Genomic DNA, 11,252 nt, shown 5'->3' with positions numbered 1-11,252 from the left:
CTGTGCTATTTGAGCAACTTCTGAGATACGAAAGGGGATGTGGATGTTCGGAATGAACATGATAGTAAAGATTTAACACAATTTCTGAGTCATCATTTACTGGTATAGTATTGCAATGTGAAATTTATGTTCTCCTATCAACATCAGTGTGCTTTGCTTGCAGTGTGTGTGTGTGTGTGTGTGTGTGTGTGTGTGTGTGTGTGTGTATGATGTATCAGTGCAATGACATTGAACTAGGGGTAGTTTGTTTTGTTTACATGATACTTTATAGTCAAGAAAACCATAAATAGTGCTTTCTCCCCTAAAAGGTCCTCTCATCGTGGTTTTGTTTTGCTATAACCTGGTTGCCTTGTAGAAAGGAAATCCCAAAGAGTATGTGCCTACCTCAATTGATTACAAAAGGCAACAATAGTGTGAGCTCTTAGAAGTTTACTCCAATCCCATAATTCACTTTAGTCATCCTTTAAAGGTTCTTTATTTCATCTGGAATTTTCTAGAGTGCAATCAGTAAGCCAGAGGCATTTACCGAAGATTCATGGATCAGTGCCCATCTCACAGATTAACAGTCTCTTACTAGCCTCCAAGGGCCCTCCTCTTCTGATTATTCCTTTATAAATGAGTCATTTTATCAGGTAGATCAGAAAGTACATGTCCATAAACTGGTGGATATATCCTCTGCGTTTCAGTAAGCCAAGACTCCTTTATCCGTGCGCTCACTGCTCTTTGGTCCAGCATTCCCTGGCACATTGTTTTGTCATTTGGATAACATCACTGCCAGATCATTAATTGCGTAAGTTAGTTTTAGTGTTTTCCATTATGAATCAAACATTAAATAATATTTGATTCAACCAAGCTTTTCATTTCTAACTTGGTGGCAGGATCTCACTTCTTGTTTGGTTCGTAGGGTCTTATCTCTGTGTCCATGGGGGTTTCTCTGAAACAGTATGTGGGCTGCATCAGAACACGTCCAAACTTTTTTGCTGGCCCAGGTTGCTGGTTACCAATGTAATCAGAACTTTTTATTTTTTAGAACTCTACTAAAGCCTAATATGCGTACACAAAACTGTATACAGTGTAAGTGTACAATTTTCTTTTCACAATAAAACAAACCAACAACACAAAATAAATACACTGTCACAAAATAAGCATTACCAGCATCCCAGAAGTTCCTCGCTCCCAGGCTCCCTTCAAGTCACTATGGTAACCATGCAGAAACTCCATTTCTTTAACATGACCCTTTCTTTATCCTGCTGTCCTCTTCCTTCCTTAACCATTAAGCACTTAGAACAGTGATGGCGAACCTTTCGAGCTCGGCGTGTCAGCATTTTGAAAAACCCTAACTTAACTCTGGTGCCGTGGCACATAGAAATTTTTTGATATTTGCAACCATAGTAAAACAAAGACTTATATTTTTGATATTTATTTTATATATTTAAATGCCATTTAACAAAGAAAAATCAACCAAAAAATGAGTTCACGTGTCACCTCTGACACGCGTGTCATAGGTTCACCACCACTGACTTAGAACATCAGTTTCTGGTCAGCATCAAACTGTCTTAAGAAAAAAGCCTCAGGTCTGAGAAAGCAGAAATGACCATACTGACCACACCGTCATGAAACCAGACAGAACAATGCCATGGCTGACATCAAGACCTGATCAATGATCAACTACCCCCTACCCTGGCCCCACTCAAATAGTCAAGCCTATGACCCAACTCCTTTAGCCACCGTGATTAATGATTTTTCTCCTATATAACCCATCCTAGGAAGCCATTGGGGTATTTTAGTATTTGCTTACCTGTGACTATGGGCGTGGCACCATTTCCTCAACTAATAAACCTCTACTTTCTTTGCTGAAAACTCCTATTTGCATTTGATTGGGCTTTGATGTGGGCAGGCAAATGGACCCTTTTAGTCTGGTTACTCTACCCCCACCACCACCACCAAGGATAGCTAATATTCTTATTTTTAAGAGCATATGATAGTTTTGCCCAATTTTGAAGTTTATATAAGTGGATATACTTTTTGTGTAACATTATATTTATGAAATTAATTCACATTTTTGCATGAATAATAATTTATTCACTCTCATTGCTGTATACTGTTATATTTTGTGAATATATCACAATTTATTGATGCAGTTGACAGGCATTTGGATAGTAATTCTATGAAAATTTTTTGGCATATCTTTTTTTTGAGTATTGCACATTTCTTTTGGTATAATTAGGAGAGAGGGATTTTTGAACTCTGATTCAATTTTTTTAACACTTATCTTTTTATTAGGGTGAACATTACTGAGGCTCCCTAAGATTACAATAGAGTTGGAATTTTAGAGCATATAAACCTTAAAAATCTGGCTGTAACTTTAGAACTGACAATAGAAAACCATGCAAGTTAATAGGACAAGCATAATCCTTGAGAAAATTGTCTTAGACCTGATCCAACTCACCTAAACTCTCTATAAAACAGGCACAACAACTTAATTACTATTTTTTGCAAGAGTGACATGGTGATCAAAAATTAATTTTTGTATGGATATGTAAGTAAAATCTTTATCAGTTGTAAATGTATATCAAGGCTTTACAGCAATATCTTGGCTATCTGAGCACCTGAGAAAAAAATTGATAGATAGAAAGATAGATAGATAGATAGATAGATAGATAGATCTGAATACTAACCTTGTGAACTTATTTATTCAAGAACTGTTTATGGTCAACACTAGAAATCCACATATTATTTCTGATATGTCAACAGGAAATATTTCTCTATACGCATGTCCAGGTTTGGCAATTTCCATTCAAATAGCCCATTTATCCTGCCTAGAGCCAGCCTCCTTCTGACATACTAGTACTTGAATCATTTCTAGATGTATAATTTGCATAAGTTGCCTCTTGAACACTGTCTACCCAACTAATATCTTAAATGCAGTTCAATAAATCCTGCCCAGTATATGTCCTTGAACCTCTTTCTGCTTCATACTCTACAACCCAGCACATCTTGTCCTTCACATTATGACCCCATACTGTTTCTGTTTGTTTTAGCTTACCTCTTCCAGTGACTTAATTATAATTTCATTTATAGTTGTACTACAACCTTAATTTCTCAAGGACTTAAAGTAATTGTCCCCAGTTATATCAGCTCATGCTCCAATCTCAGGGTCTCTGTGTAGTCAGTGCCTACATGCTTATTTCCAGCAGTCCAATAGGGAATTCTTATATGTGCTCACTTTTCTAGGTGTTGCTTATCCCCTGGTATCCACTGGAGCTCTTGGTGATACACTATTAGAGCCATTCTGTGTAGTTTTTCTCTGTCAAATAATTTCCACCTTTGTTTATTGCTTGGTTTTATATATGTAAACACTGACTCACTGTCAGACTTAGGTAAGAACCCAAAAGGATTGGTTTGAAGGAATACAGATGCCAAAGCCCTACTAAGAGTTTATTTTTAATCCACTCCAAAGATTAAATCAGGGTGTCATGGCCAGGCTGCTTATTCTCTGGAGAAAAATATATTCCCTGGAAAATTCTCAAGCTTCATATAAATTAACCTTTGGGTGACCATAACACTCAGCATATTCAGGGCTATCATAATCTCACTGAGCTCCACAAAGAAACACCACACAAATATTCAATGTTAATCTTTGTATTAACCCAAACGTCATGGTTGATTTCACCAGATTCCTTGATAGGCTTATGTCTGTCAAGCAAATGTGAACCTGAGGGCTATGTCCCAGGGTGCCAGGAACTTAGTGGGAAGCAGCTAATTTGGGTAAATTGACAGTTCTTGCTCATTTACAAGGGCATTTAGCATATAGTAAGACAGTCTCTCTAGCAAAACTGCTTGGTAAAAAACAAAACAAAAACAAAACCCTATATTAGAAAAGAGCTACTTGCAACAAAATGCTAATAATTCTACCTTTAATTCCTCATTATTTTTATAATTTTCAATTAGATTACAATCCAGGAACATCACACACACACACACACACACACACACACACACACACACACTTTAATCATTACCTCTGTCACTTGCTTAAGCTGTAATATAAAAAGCAACAACAAAAGATTTTTATTTTATCAAATAAGAAGTAATTTTCCTCATTTTTCTGCTAGATATTTTGATCCAAAGTTTTGAAAAATATTTTAAAAAGGTGAACTAATTAAAAATCATTAAAATAAAGATCAATGAGGTGCAACTTGTAATGACATGTTTAGACGGCTAATTCTTCAGTTTCACATAAGAATAGTTAACTATTGAATAGTTAATATTAAGCACATTTTTTTTGTCCAGAGTGGGAAAATAGTTTAAGACATTTATAGCAAAACCTCAAAGATACTGCTAAAATAGCAGTGGTTTAAAGAAAAGTCAATAAATTCATTCACCAATTCCACTGGCACTTACCACCAGAGCTCACAAACATAAATGGACCTGGGGAATGTAATTTCTGGACTAGCACAGAAGTTACTGGAAGAATAGCCTTTCAACAATTCAGAGGTAACAGCAAAGTTCTGGTAATGCAACACTGAAAAATTAGCAAGTGAGAAGAGGAGAATCCAATAGTGTAAAATACATAGAGAAGTACAGTAAAGGGCTAAAACATGCTGAGAAGTTACAGTCATATTGGAGTATCAGAGGAGGATGAGAAGACAGTAGGCTTATCTTTACACAAGGCAGTCCTGTGCCATCCTTCATACTTGGGGCAAACCAACAGCAAGGAGCAAGGAGCTCAGAGCAGCTGTTCCTTGCATAGTTGCGATTTTGATGGCATCATTTGGCTTCTTAATTCAGTAGGCTTTTAGTCTAAGAGGATCAGAAGGCCAAATTCAGGATGGAAAAAAACCTGAAGGTGGAATATTTAAAGCTATGGATTATCATCTCTAATTAAATTAATTCTTCTACAATCCATTTTCATACAAAGAAACAACTAAAAACATGCTCGGGTCTATTTTTACACCATATACAGATTAACTTAGAAATCTTGTTGGTCCATTTACTAAAACATTAACCTAGCCTCTACCATTTGCATGCAATTTTCTAGATAACAGGGGCATAAAGATGAAAATCATCAGGTTATGTCCTCAAGGAGCTTACTTCATAATATATGGCAAGGAAGATAGCTACATAAATAATTAAAAAAAAAAAGTCAAAAGTGATGGACAGCATATGAGAGTGACAGACACATGCTCTTAGAGCTCATTCATTCAGCCATTCAACAATATTTATTGCCCACTTTTTACATGGCCACCACCTGGAAAGGTGCTGGGGCTACAGTGGAGGAAAACCTCTGCCTTCCTGGAGTACAAGTAGTATTGAGGAAGCACAGACCACAGGAAGATAAATATAATGTGTTAAGTCATGGCAAAGGCTTCAGAATAAAATAAAAGCAGTGAGGGATGATGGGTTTGCTGACAAGGATGGTGTAGGTGAGATCTTCTGTTTTAAGGACCATAATTCAGGGAGAGTGGAAGGTACAACATACACTTATACACTTACTAGGCATAGAGGTTGTCAAATTTGAATTCAATTTACATGGAGAGGCCAGGAAGTCCAGGTGGACCTATGATAGCCTGGAGGGGCCTTGCTCCTGCCTAAAGCTTTCAAATACCAACAAAATACATACATACTCACATACACATATTCATACATATCTACAAAATAAAAATGTAAAGTATAAATATGGGATATTCCTAATAGAAAATAGTCAATGGGCTGCTGAAATAGAAGTGGATTCCCTCCTGTCCCTTGGCCCCACCATGGGGACAGGCTGTTACAATTCTGTAGCACCAGAAAGCCTTGATGAGAATGTTTTAGCCTAAAGAGCACTTCATGTCTTGCCTGCTCTGATCTGTTTCTTTGGGAAAAGTATGGAAATAGTTCACAGGTAGTCACATGTGTTCAGAAACTGCTTTGAAGAACATGAAACATATGACAATAATGTTTAGGGCAGGTAGGAGCAGGCCCTAGATAAGGAACAACACTGTACTTCCAGCCCTTTGGCCGTGAACAACAGCAAAAGTACGTAGGACACCCTTCCTCCATTATTTTGCTTTTGGTATCTTCCAGTGCTTTACATCGAGGTCCTTTCGCTCCTTTTCTCTGACATGAAAGATTTCAATTGTTCAACACATTTTCTTTTTTGCTCTGGAGTTTTAGCAGGAAACTTGCCTTTTATATGCATAGCCTTATTGATTTTCTGTCTACACCGGCTTAGGTAAATGGACAGTTAATTATTGTGTTTTCTGATGTTGGTCTTTGTGTTGCTCAGCAGATAATGCTATATTCTGCCGAGTCAGGTGTCAGCTTCTCAACATCCCCCCCCCCCCAAAAAAGAAGGATAAACTAAAAAAGGAATTCTTGATGACATAATTTAACCTAATAATAGTGTCTTACATTTAAAAACCTTTTTTATCACCCCAAAGCACTGACACTTCCATTGTTTATCTGACTCTCACAATGGTGCTGTGATAAGTATACAGACAACTTTATTATCCACATTTACCCAGGAGGACTGGCACTTAGAGAGGTTAAGTAACTGGCATGTGCACACTGATAAGGAGCTGATTGGACACTTGGGACTCCAGTATTGTGACGTGTAGCCTGTGAAAAGTTTCACCTAGGGTCTGGATTATCTTTGCTTCTGGAAGAACACAGCCTATCCATGCCCTATGGAGCCCTGCAAGTACATTTCCCAAAGGGGCTCCCACATTTGCAGAATCTGCTTTCCTCACCCCACACCTCGCTTCACGCTTGGCTCATCCCCTCAATGGCCAACACTTACCCACTTGCTGTGTGTCTAGTTTTGAAGCCTATTTGAATATGTCCTGCTAGGCCTTCCTTATTTTTAAATCTTAGTTCTTCCCATCTGGAACACTAGTTCCAGACCTAAATTTATTGCTAGCAATCTCTTTATCGATCAATTGTTGGGAATCATTCCCTTTGTGCTTGTCTTTTTCCTCCTCTCAGAGGGAGCCCAGATGTGCCCATTCTCACCCTGAAAGTAGCATGGGTGACCAGCCTGCCCCATGTAATGAGCATAAAAACATTGCTCAAGGATCACTAGTTGGTTTTAGCCTACAAATTTATTTGGAAAAGCATGGATTTTTAAGTGTCAAATGTATAAATCACTATTTCTAGCCAGAGGTTAGTCCAGGTGGTCAGACCCTGGGAGCACATGGCTGACATCAGAAATCTCATAAAACATTTAGGGAATGTTATATGCTGGCAAAGACACAAAGCCAAGAATATGATCAAAGACAGGGAGGATTATAATATCCAAAATTAAGGGACTAATAGAAGTAGAAATCAGAGGAAGTGAAAGTTAGCAAGACAGCCCAGAACAGCAAGTCCATAATGAGAAGTCAGAGGTATATTAAATTGCCAGAAATGGACCTTGCTAAAGGGAGTCGGTTTTGTGTTGAAAGGGACTAAGGGCCATATGAAAACTAATGATCATCCATGTTCTCCTTGTTATACAATGTGGTACATTGTACCTCATAGAAACCACATTCCCGGGGTTACTCCAAGGTTATTAATTAATAATAAAGAAAAAGTCTATGAACTGAAATACATTAAATACATATAGCATCTCAAAATGTAAGCCTAGAGCCTGGAAAATTAAAAATAGAAACCCCCAACCCTCCCCACTTTGACATTCACACAAGAGTAAGTCAGTATATTACATTTAAAGTATAAAATGGTTTACTCTAGAAATAAATTCATACACTATTTAATACCATAAGTCAACCTTTTCTTTCTGTTAGAAAAATTTTGTTTAGGCCGCAAGAAGTGTATTGTGAATCATGTATCATATGCTCAATGTTTCCATCATTTTAAAATGTGTTCCTAGTAAAGCATGCAAATGGCTCAGGCATGAAAACCCAACGACACAGGGATGATATACAGCTGTGCCTGCATTGTACACATCGCCTATGACACGTTTCACTTGCTGGAACTCTCCATGGTAGTAAACATTAGGGAACAACTCTTTACTATTTCAACTGAACACAAACTAAAAGCAGAGAAACCGTTTTTAAAAAATGTCACCTATAAAATGGTGCCAATACATTCTAATGGAAATCACACATGACATGTTCAGGCATTCATTGTAGAGGGCTTAGAGCAAGAGAAAATGAAATAAATGCAAGATATATCACATTATATCTATTTAATTTATGTTCTTTTTTATTATGTGTATTGGTTATACGAAATCATTCTTGCCTGACAACCATTACTTTTTCCTGTCAGATTCCAGGAAGGCTAACGCATCAAAGAAGTGACCCATTATATTATGAATGGAATGCCAAAAATTGCCTGCACTTTGACTAGACCAGTGGTTCTCAACCTTCCTAATGCCGTGACCCCTTAATACAGCTCCTCATGTTGTGATGACCCCCAATTTCATTGTTACAAATTGAACATAATTAAAGCATAGTGATTAATCACAAAAGCAATATGTAATTATATATGTGTTTTCTGATGGTATTAGGCGACCCCTGTGAAAGGGTCGTTCGACCCCCAAAGGGGTCGCGACCCACAGGTTGAGAACTGCTGTTCTAGACCATGGAGATTGACTAGGACTTGAACTATAACTGGATCTACTTAAAAATTATCTTAATTGAAACAAAAAGCCAAACAGACAAATAAGAAGCATCACAATTGCTTATACAGATAATAAAATTTTCCAGAGGAATTGAGAAGGTTTCCAAGGCCACGGATATCCTAGCCTGTCCATTCCAAATGGATTGAGAACAGTCCAGTAAAAGGAGCAGCTAAAAATAAAATGTTAACTAAGGCTCCTAAGGACAGTCATGGAGTCCATCATGCTGTCAGCAAGTAGAGGCAGAGATGCCCAGCCTAGGGGCGAATTGAAGGTCTGTCCTGTAAAAACCTATTTTCAGTAATGAATTGTTGAGAAAATACCTTCACATAGAATGTTTACACAGGTTAATAGAGTTTTGTTGTTGTTGGAAATATTGTTTATTTTAGATTCCTTTTATTAATGACTAGTCATAAAGCCACATGCTTTATAAAAATATTTAAATGGGTTAAGACAATAGCAGCTGGGTTTGCATTCCTGGCCGAAGCATGCTTCTAAAAAGCAAAATGCCCAAGTAACATGAGCCACGGTTACTGAAATACACAGCTGTCCCTGGTGCTGGACCTGTGGCAGAGGTCATAGGGAATGGATCCAGATGTTTGGTGTTTTCAACACTACAGAGAGAAGGTCATGGGAACATGCTGAAAATATTTCAACCTATATCCTAGGAGTGTGTATAAGAAGAACATTTACCTTAAGTTTCCAACTCTTTTTAAAAATAAGACATCTAAAAATCAGATTATATACCAAGCTGGGATCTATTCATACCATTTCTGATAGTTAGGAGAGGATATGGGTTGGTGTTATTTCATCAGGGAAAGCACCATTGAATTTATTTTATTTATTTTAAAATATATATCAGAGAGGAAGGAAGAGGGAGAGAGAGATAGAGACATCAATGATGAGAGAGAATCATTGATTGGCTGCATCCTGCATGTCCCACACTGGGGCTTGAGCCCGCAACCCAGGCATGTGTCCTGACCGGGAATAGAACTGTGACCTCCTGGTTCATAGGTCGATGCTCAACCATAGGGCCACACAGGCCGGGCAACACCATTGAATTTATAAAAGCAGAATAATGCTGATAATGTATTTATAAAAGAATTGGCATTATTTCTCAGCACTCATTAAGGGGTGTGCTTACTAGTACACTGCTTACCCAGTGTGGGCACGAGGTCTTTACTATGGTTTTTAGAGTTTTCCAGCCTTACGTTGTCCCTTGTCCTCATTCCACTTCCCTGGAGCCTAAGAAACAGGAACACATCTAGTATCTTTTTTTTTTTATTTTATTTTTTTTATGGAACACTTCATGAATTTGCATGTCATCCTTGTGCAGGGGCCATGCTAATCTTCTCTGTACCACTCCAATTTTAGTATATGTGCTGCCGAAGAGAGCACCATGTAGTATATTTTGATCAAGCTTTTAGTTCTGAATAGCTTCCACTGCTACCATGGTTGACAGTACATTCTAGTATTGATTTTTTAACTTCTGATCTATTTTTCCCCTCATTTTAGAATTCTGTATAGGGCCTTTGGTCCAAGTGCTTACCATTGTTTTCTCAGTTAAAACCTTGGTTTGCTATACAGACCGTGGTTTAAGTGTTTCCTCCAAAGGCTGTGTTGTTCCAGGTGAAAAGCCAACCTGTCCCCCCTGCCCCACTCACATAGGTACCCAGCTTGGGTACCTTCCTCATCCCTAATATTGGAAACCAAACAAGTAGAGTCCATAAAGTCAGGATGTCTTTAAATTTATATGTAGGATGCTAATTTAATCATGTTTCTCTAAGGTAAAAAAACACCTAGAATATCGAATACCTGCAATGTACCAGGTATATAGTTTATTATAATTAATATAATCACATTCATGAGAAAGTAGTATTATCATCTCCATATTTTTAGCTGAGGAAACTGACTTTTAGGTGGAAGAGGTTAAATAATTCAAATGAGATTATCTATTAATAAATGAAAAAGCTGTCCGCTTCATACAGCACCATGGTATTTAACTTCAAAATTGTTGCCTGAAAATTGACTGAATTTATACAAGTAAATAGACTATCAACACTATCACTGGTGTGTGTGTGTGGAGAGACAGAGAGAGAGAGAGAGAGAGAGAGAGAGAGAGAGAGAGAGAGAGGCTGGTCAATACAAGATGTGGGTAATTCTGGCCTGTTGTTAGGAGGAAGTAGGACAGTGGGATATTGGGTTTGACCCCAATATCCCACTTCTGCTCTGTGTCTCCATTCTTTAAGGTATTATGATTTGCTATGTGATTTTATGGCTGGATACCTTCACTAAAATAGACCAGAGCATAGTAGTTAGGAATATAGCCCTAGGGTCTAACAGACCTGAAGTTCATAAGCTGTGTGATTTTGGGCAAGTGAGTTGATATCTTTGAATTTTATCATTGTTATTTCTAAGATGAAAAAAGGAACAGTTACTTCATAGAATGATTGTAAAGTTTAAGTGGAGTACTGCTCATAAACTCTTAGAATTTCTAATTTGCAGGAAGCACTCAATAAATGTACTATTTGTTGTTGCTATTATTTGTTTGTAGTAGTACAGAAAGTGTTATTCTCTTTGATAGCTACTCAAAGGCGAGTTCTCCTGGCAAGTGTTTAATCCATTTAACTTTCTGAGTTAGCTATTTCTGTTT

The 11,252-nt window shown here is 37.6% G+C and overlaps 1 non-coding gene across 1 annotated transcript; it reads right to left on the bottom strand.

Annotated features, from left to right (window-relative positions):
* Positions 1-9,890: 9,890 nt before the first annotated feature.
* LOC132213970 (U6 spliceosomal RNA) lies at positions 9,891-9,997 on the bottom strand. Its single transcript, XR_009448084.1, has one exon. It is a non-coding gene; the product is annotated as a U6 spliceosomal RNA (small nuclear RNA).
* Between the last annotated feature and the right edge of the window lie 1,255 nt (positions 9,998-11,252).

The sequence above is a fragment of the Myotis daubentonii genome, chromosome 12, assembly GCF_963259705.1.
Source record: "Myotis daubentonii chromosome 12, mMyoDau2.1, whole genome shotgun sequence".
In the NCBI taxonomy this organism is placed as follows: Eukaryota; Metazoa; Chordata; class Mammalia; order Chiroptera; family Vespertilionidae; genus Myotis; species Myotis daubentonii.
Note: the sequence above shows the minus strand (reverse complement) of the source record. Positions and strands in the feature narration are given on the sequence as shown.